The 9,207-nt window shown below is 39.5% G+C and overlaps 1 long non-coding RNA gene across 1 annotated transcript in view; it reads left to right on the top strand.

Moving 5' to 3' along the window:
• The window catches only part of LOC116055833, a 13,655-nt gene extending 5,650 nt beyond the window's left edge, over nucleotides 1-8,005 (top strand). Inside the window, exon 3 of the long non-coding RNA XR_004106416.1 lies at nucleotides 7,900-8,005. This is a non-coding gene — a long non-coding RNA (uncharacterized LOC116055833). The remainder of the gene's footprint in view (nucleotides 1-7,899) is intronic.
• Nucleotides 8,006-9,207: the final 1,202 nt, after the last annotated feature.

Genomic DNA, 9,207 nt, shown 5'->3' with positions numbered 1-9,207 from the left:
ACCCCACCGCCGCGATAGGCTACACAAAGCCCTGGGTTGAATCTGAAGTTACCTCGGTAACCCTATATCTATGTGTGTCCGCTACTGTAATAGGGTCCCACTGTGTGTGAGTGCTGTTCATTTCATGTATCTAATTGTGCTTTGAGTTTGGGTTTCCATGGTGACAGAGAGCTGGAAAAAGCAGTCAAGAGGATTGGCTACATTTTAAAAAGACATTTCTCGCCTTGTTCACAGCTTCACCGTGTGTGTGTGTGTGTGTGTGTGTGTGTGTGTGTGTGTGTGTGTGTGTGTGTGTTTTCCTGTTTAACTATATTTGTGGGGTCCAAAAACCAGGAAAACAGTATACTTGTGGGGTCCGGACAGCTTTGTGGGGCCAAAATGCTGGACCCCACAACTTCAAAGGGCTGTTTGAGGGTTAAGACTTGGTTTTAGGATTAGGGTTAGAATTAGGTTATGGTTAGGGTGAGGGTAAGGGTTAAGGTTAGGCATTTAGTTGTGATGGTTAAGGTTAGGGTAAGGGGCTAGGGAATGCATTATGTCAATGACGGGTCCCCCAAAGATAGTGAGACACACTATGTATGTGTGTGTGTGTGTGTGTGTGTGTGTGTGTGTGTGTGTGTGTGTGTGTGTGTGTAATCCATCCAGTAATGAAACTAAAGCCAATCATTAACTCGTCAGATCATTTTGTGATGATCGTTTTCCACTTTGTCACTGATGCTGCGTTCCAGACACAATTTTTAGCCCGTAAGTTACGACTTCAAGTCACGACTCACGACTCACGACTCACGACTCACGACATGGTAGCGTTCCAGGCAAAGTCACCACAAACCCTTCTGGCTAGCGTTAGCTAGCGGCTACCTAACGTTGACGTTAGCACTTTCACGGGTAGAAAAGGTTGTGAAAACACGGGTTACGGGTTGCCTGGAACGCAGCATAAGACATACACAGTTTCACGGTATACCGTGGTTTAAAAATTGACATTGGTCTGTCATCATACTGTGAACATTTGCTTTATCTAATGCAGTGTTTATACCTTGACCCCGTGATACATTCTGAGATGGGGGGCTTTTTTCAAAGTTTTTGTCACGGTTTCAATGTCTTTTCGAATGTTTTTTGGACCATTTTTCCGACGTTTTTGTCACCTTTTCCGACATTTGTCGCATTTAATAATAATAATAATACTTCTTGAATGAGTCAGTGGTTTGTGGAGCCCTCAGGTGGTCTGGGAGGGAATTCCACAGGCGAATAGTGGCTGAGCAGAAAGCCCGACCCCCCCATGGTGCGGAGCTGGGTCCTGGCGGGTTCAAGAAGGACTTATGGCGTTTTTCCATCACATGGTACCTGCTCTACCTGCCTCGACTCTACTAACCTTTTTTGGTTTTCCATTATGCTAAAAGTCCCTGGTAGCTGCCAACAGGTCCTTTTTTTAGTATCACCTCCGTCGAGGTTCCAAGCGAGCTGAGGAGATACCAAAAGGTGACGTGAAAACCTGCAGACTTCTGATTGGTTGGAGAGAATCGTCACTAATCACTGCGTCATCATTGCTATAGCGACAGACGGGGGTGTCCTGAACAAACTATTTGTTGGGGCTTTTCCCTTTATTTGATAGTGACAGAGGATAGACAGGAAAGGTGGGAGAGAGAGAGAGAGAGGGGATGACACGCAGCAAAGGGCTGCAGGTTGGATTAGAACCTGGGCCGCTGCAAAGGACTCAGCCGACATGGGGCGCACACGCTAGTGGGTGAGCTAGAGGCCGCCCCGAAACCCGCCATTTATAAATAGATTAGCCAGCGGTGTGATTTTTTTTTGCTGCCAATCTGCAATGGAAAAATGAGGATGGAGGTTAGGGCCATTTGTTTCCAGAGTGGAGGTTACGTGAGGAGTTTGTGGTGTGAGTTAGAGCTGAAGATCTTTGCCGGTCTTAATTTCTATCATTTTACACGGCCGGGCTCGGGCCGGGCTCGGGCTTGCGGTCAGGTGATGCGTTTCGATTAGCACGAGAATGAGTGCTGAGGAGGTGAAACGGAGGCTGGCCTCTAGAGGACTTATTTTATTTCTTTGTTCCAACTTCCAAGTGATCTATAGCCTCCGTTAGTCATGTCAAAAAATGTATAAATGACTCATTCTTGACAAAAGGCAAAAGAGCTGTGTGCATGCGCACATTTGAATAATGTCAGGCTGTAAACGGGTTCAGGTTTTTAAAAAGCTGCCAATCAAAATGTACTTGTCGGGCTCGGGCCAAATTCTGTCGGGCTCGGGCCTTGTCGGACCGAACTTTTAAGGCCCGATTACAGCTCTAGTGCGAGTAGCTCTTTGAGGTAGGGAGGGGCATTGCTGTGGATGCACTGATGGGTGAGTAGGGAGATTTTGCCTTTGAGTCTTTTTTGTCGCTTTTTGTAATACACAATCTCAACCTAACCCCTGACCCCCCCAATGTTGAACCCAAAGTTACGCCCTTGGTCTTACCTTGAAAATCTCACACCGTTGCAACCCTTCATGTCAGTCGCTCCACCTGAACAATCTAATGCAATTCAATACAACAGCTCTGCCATAAACTCTTGACTCTAAACAACGTTTACAATGTTCAGGTTTGGTGAAATTGTCAGAAATGTGTAAATAGGCATCCAACTAACTTTTTCCAATATGCACTTTTCTATATCGTTTGAAAATGGTCTTTACGCCGCGACAGCAATAAATAACTTCTGGGCTCTAAAAAAACGGAGCGAGAAAGATCCGTCATCTGTAGCTGCTGTACTCCTGTAAAAACGCCCACCAATCACTAACAAAATGACCCGGTTAACCCTCCTGTTGTCTTCGGGTCAAATCTGATCATAGGCGGAGTTTGACATTCGAGCCAGGGGGGGAAAAAAAAAGAAGAAAAACTCATTGTAGAAACCTGGCCTACCACTTGGGGAACACAGCACGAGCACATATAGATAAAACAAACATGCTAAATAAACATATATGTTTATTTTTAAAGAAGATTTTAAATTACATTCTAACAATTTAACAATTCGCCCTTATGAAATCCAATCACGGCACGGCTGTCTTGGAACGCAATAGACAGATGTGGCGGAATGCCCCGACACTTAAATTCAACTAAAATGTAACAGTGAACAATCAGTGTTGGACCTCCAGTCTGTTAAGATGTCTCTCCAAACGCAGAAACCAAGCGCAGTCACACCATAAAACGTTAAGACACGTTAAGAAATAAGATCCATATTTTGCCGTAATCCAATGACACGGAAAAAAGTAATCCACAGCGATCAGTAGATCCATGCCGTTTAAACAATGCGGAATAAACGTATAAAAGTCCAAATCTACACAAAACGCGCAATCAATTAGTAAGCTGACAGCAAATTTATATAGGCTACATGGCATTTAGGCAACCTTTATTGCAACGTTGGCATGGTAAGATGTCCAGACTAGTGCAACATTCATTTTCATTTTTTGCATCCTGAGAGAGTAATAGGCAGGGGCTTCTGTCAACTTGGAATGCAGATTGATTGATGACCGGCAGGTCAAGAGGTCACGAGCTGTCAAAAATGTGATTTACATCTGCCAGATGTTTCTGACGCGATTCTTCCGGAACTTTCCAGAAAGAGGGCGTGCCTTAGACCGGATATTACCAGGGAGGAGACCGGAAGCTGCGTATTAATGCATCAAGACAGGAAATTGCGTTTTCAGATGAACCAATGAGCAAGAATGAAGTATCTTTACACTATTTGAAGCAGTTATACATATAACTGTGAGCCCAGAGAGTGTGTAAGACTGGGTTGTAAAAAAGGAATGTTCAAAAACGCAAGGGCTCCTCTTACAACAGGCTAAGGAAGTAGCTCTAATAAGCGTGAATGGGCCTAAGCCCCAAAGGTCAATGCATCTCCACACACACACACACACACACACACACACACACACACACAGGAGTTACATTTTGTAAAAAATGTTGATCATATGTCTGTGCATGCTTAGCTCTGGTTGGTATGTCTGACTTACACTGTCCTCTGCCCTCCTGCGTCCTCCGCTGCTCCGTACTCATCTGGCTGTGCCTGCTTCGTTCTGGCCCGGGGATCTGTGTTCACTCCCCTTTTCCCTCCATACCTATTTTTCCCATGCCCGAACACTCTACCGGAAATTGCGTTTTCAGTTCAAATGAGCTAACCAGTGAGAAGTCCAAAAAAAAAAAAAAAAAGATCAACATTCCCTGTACCATAAATATGGTATTTTTCATCAGATCACACAAAATCACACATGGCATTTGAACACATAACATTCATTGTGAATACTTTCTTTGAATTTTGAGTGATTTATTCAACTTAGTCACACTTTTTTTGTTTACGGTCAAAATGTAGGAAATTAATGGGAAAGAGTATAATATTCATCCATACACACACTCCTACAAATTTCTTGTGCTTGTGTACCATTATACACATGAAACACACACACACACACACACACATGAAACACACACATACACACACACACACACACACACACACACACACACACACATGAAACACACACACACACACACACACACACACACACACACACACACACACACACACACACACACACACACACACAAACAGACACAGTTCATGTTGTCAGTACATGTTGTCATGTTGCCGCTTGTGCATGTGAACCACTAATGTTCGCCCACACATGCATATGAATTTTAATTTGTGAATACAAAACTTATTTTGTATCATTTTAATGTAACTAGCAAAACAGATTTGTAGTGATTGACAATGACAATTCACAATGACAAACATTGACATTGACTTAAAAGATTGGTTGTGTTTAATGTGGTGAAAGATGTCAATTTAAAAAAAGATAACGTAGCAGCAAATAGTTAAGCTAATTATATTAAATATACAAACGTTAAAAAATATGTGCTTCTGACATTTTTGTATTGATACAGCTGTTAAAATTATATTTTATTCTCCTTGATGTACACAATGCTTATAATAGCTGTAAAAAATGTAAGATAAGATTCAACTTTGCACCCTGAACCCAATTTGTTTCTTTGTAAAATGCCAACGTTAAAAGTAAGTAGTATTACCTTGAAGTTATATGACTTCACCAGATGCATTTATGTTTTAGCGACATTGCGTCGTAATTTCCCAATTCAGAATTAACACGTCCCCAAAATGTAAGTCTCACAGACAAGATATGGTATGTTCAACATGAATTTGAATTCATGAATACAAAACTGATTTTATATCATTTTAATGTAACTAGCATAACCACGTTCGCTTAAAAGATTGTTTGTGTTTAATGTGGTGAAAGATGCCAATTTAAAAAAGATAACATAGCAGCAAGTAGTTTAGCTAATTACATTAAATATACAAACATTTTTAAACCTTATGTGATCAGTGTTAAAAAAGAAAAGAAAAAAAATGTAAGATGAGATTCAACTTTGCACCCTGACCCAAAATTGTTTCTTTGTAAAACACCAACATTAAAAGTAAGTAGTACTACCTTGCATTTTACTCTGGTCTCAACCTGAGCTCAATTAGTTATAATAATAATTAATTATACAACGCAATATGCAACTGACAACTTTGTCTTAATATTTGATGGCCTGTTCAGAGAATGACCGACAAATGATATATCACTTAAGAGCAGAAACTAAGAATTTAAGACCACAATTTTTATCCTGTAAAAGTATCACTGAAAAGACCCTGAAGGGTGTTGGAACGGCAACTATGATTACATCAAAACTCTGACTCAAACAAGGTTCTTGTTATTTACTAGAAAAGAGAGTATTTGAGAAAACTATAAGAGATAGTTAAAAAAGAAAAAGATATAGGAAGCTAGGCCCTCTAAGCGAAATGCTATTTTATTTACGAATTCGTATATCCAAATGTGATATTGTTCGACTTTGTATTTCTATTATTGTTATACAATGTTCTGTCTTTTTTTATATCTACAACATCTATCAATGTTGGAAGATCTCTCTTGGAGTAGACTAGTTTCTCCCTTTGACAGAGCAAGGGCCTCTAGCTTGCAGTAGTCAGCTAAGGTCAAAGGTCGACCTCTGCTCTGCAGCGCTTACACACACATACACACACACACACACACACACACACACACACACAGTTGTTTTATTTTCTGTTTTTCTGTTTCCTTGACCCATTTTTTAGTCTTAAGTACTTAATACAAGAAACAAATGAACAGTTAATCATGCAACATCAGTTAGTTGCAAGGATGTATAATACAAATTACTGCAATGATTATCTCTCTCCTATATTGAGTAGTCAGGTCAGTCTTTACCTGAACACCTTTATGCTTTGTACAACTTGACATTAATGTAACTTTAAATAAAAGCCCCATACTACTACTTTATGTGAAATGTCCAAATAGTTATGAGACAAACTGCTGATTCTAGTTTTAGTGATATATAATTCAGACCTGGGTAGCTTAAGTTGACTGACATTCGATAAAATTACCTACCAGTTGTTGATGGAATGCACAATGCAACAGGTAACTTTCCCTTCTGTGACATGCTGGCAGAGTGATATAGAGCCAGCGGACGGGTTGTCTAGCTTTAACTTTCACTGTTTATTTTACACAAGTGTAGATGGTGGTTTGCATTCTTAACAGGTCCAGATTCATAAGCATCAGTTCTGCTGTATGAAACGAGCTGCTGTCATGCGAGCCAGAGGATGACGCCTATAGGTAACAGTTGCCGCAACTAAGGTCAAAGGTCAACCTCTACTCTACATACATACACGTATGGTGTTTTATTTTCTGTTTTTCTGTTTCCTAGTCCCATTTTTTAGTCTTAAGTACTTAATACAAGAAACAAATTAACAGTTAATTATGCAACATTAGTTAGTTGCAAGGATGTATAATACAAATTACTGCAATGATTATCTCTCTCCTATACTGAGTAGTCAGGTCAGTCTTACCTAAACACCTTTATGCTATGTACAACTTGACATTAATGCGTAACAACTACGTTTTAACCAGCTTTATCTTATTATCTTTTAGAAATAGTATCATATCATATATACTGCATGAAAACGAACTGCGAGCCATAGCAAGGGGCCTCTAGGCTAACCTCTGCTCTGCTGTGCACATACACACACACACACACACACAAACACACACACACACAAACACACACACACACAAATACACATACACACACACACACACACACACACACACACACACACACACACAAAACTAAACATACAAGACATACTCCACAACACAACCACACAAAACAAAGACAAATATTTATATGAATAATAATAATCCTACGCAACCACGGTCTGTGGGTTATCCATTATTCAATGTGAATTCATCATTTTATAGTCTTTATATAATTCAGTACTAAGGACCATGTGGATAAGAAATCTTGCAGTCTTGAATGCCGTTTACTTGTAATTTGTTCAATGGGCAACAAGTCCATTGTCTGTTCCAGCCAATGATCCAATGTGGGTCCTGATTGGGAAATCCATGTAGTAAGTATACATTTTTTTAGCAAAATAGGAAAACATTGTAAACACACATTTTCTTGTATAGGGAAACTTATTTTCCACATCATAACATAACTCAAAAGTACAGTTACACATATCTTGAATAGCTTTGTGAATCTTCTCCCAAAAGGAATAAACAGCTTTACAATACCATAATAAATACATGAATGTTCCTAATTCAGTTCCACATTTCCTACACGTAGAAGAGTTTGTATGATCAAACTTACTAAGCTTCACTGGAGTTACATAGTATTTATACAGGAATTTATAATTAGTTTCCTTAATTCCGTACACAGAGTTAGCCATTCTTTTTCACTAAACTTCTTTTTAAGCTCTAATTCCCAATTTGTTCTCAAAGAAGAAAAAGAGTTCTGGGAACTTTCAGACAAAATTCTATACAAGTGAGATATCTTACACTTAAGCGAAGTTGCAGAGATAATAAATTGTTCCAGCTCAGTGGGATAGAGTCTAAGTTGTCCCTTTTTATGTAAAGATACAATGATGTGAAGAAAAAAAATCTGTTCTAGGAATTTATATTCTGCACATATAGCCGTAAAGGATTTAACGGACTCAGAGCCTTCATCAAACATATCTGAAAAAGTTTTTAAACCATGAAGTGACCAATTTCGAAAGTCAGTTTGAGAGAGAGCTAGAAAGTCGGGGTTAAATGCAATAGGAGAGTTTTTGCTTATGTGACCTTCTGTGCTCAGATACCTATTACAGTCCTGCCAAGCTTTCAATGTGGCTTGTAAAGGGGGGAACCCCTCTACATTCATCTGGGACTGCAGTTTGTTAACATAAAGTGTTGCTGTGATCTCCAACGGATAGCATATTAGTGATTCCAATGCTACCCAAAGAGAACTAGTTCCCAACTTCCAACTTATAATATGTCTAACTTGGCAAGCCCAGTAGTGCCATAAAAAATTTGGAAGTCCTAACCCCCCTTTTAAACATGGTTTTGTTAAAGTGGACAGCTTAATCCTTGGGGTCTTGTTGTTCCATATACATTGTGTTAAACATCTATTAATTAACTTAAAAAAAAAAAAAAAAGGGAATATAACATGGCAACATACTAAAAGCATAAATAAACTTAGGGAGTATACTCCTTTTAATGGCATTAATTTTCCCAATAAGAGACAGTGGGCGAGCAGACCAAGTCTGAAGTTTCTTTTTGCATTCCTCCAGCAAAGGGTTATAGTTTCCCTTAAATAGTCTGTCCAAAGCGGGTGCCACTTGTACTCCAAGATAGTTAAAGCCATATACTGACCAAGAGACAGGGCATTCCTTCTTAACATTTTCCACATTTGGAATGTTAAGAGGGCAAGCAATTGATTTTTGTAAGTTAACCTTATACCCTGAAGTCTTAGAAAATGTTTGAATATCTGCCAAAACATGGCGCAAAGTTGACATAGGTTCAGTAACAAATAATAAAGTATCATCGGCATAGAGAGAAATTTGGTGATGTTGTGTGCCTGCGGTCACTCCCTTTATCATAGGATTAGTTCTGATCATCTCAGTAAACGGTTCTAAAGCAATAACAAATAATAATGGGGAGAGAGGGCAGCCTTGCCTGGTACCTCTTCCTAAGTGCACTGGGGGAGATTCCACATTATTAGTACAGACAGTTGCATTTGGAGAGTCATATAATGCTTTAATCCATTCAATGAAATTGTAGCCTAATTTAAATGTATCTAGTACTAAAAAAGAAAATCCC

Source organism: Sander lucioperca, chromosome 19, assembly GCF_008315115.2.
Source record: "Sander lucioperca isolate FBNREF2018 chromosome 19, SLUC_FBN_1.2, whole genome shotgun sequence".
Lineage (NCBI taxonomy): Eukaryota > Metazoa > Chordata > Actinopteri > Perciformes > Percidae > Sander > Sander lucioperca.
This window is presented reverse-complemented; position numbering and strand designations above follow the sequence as displayed.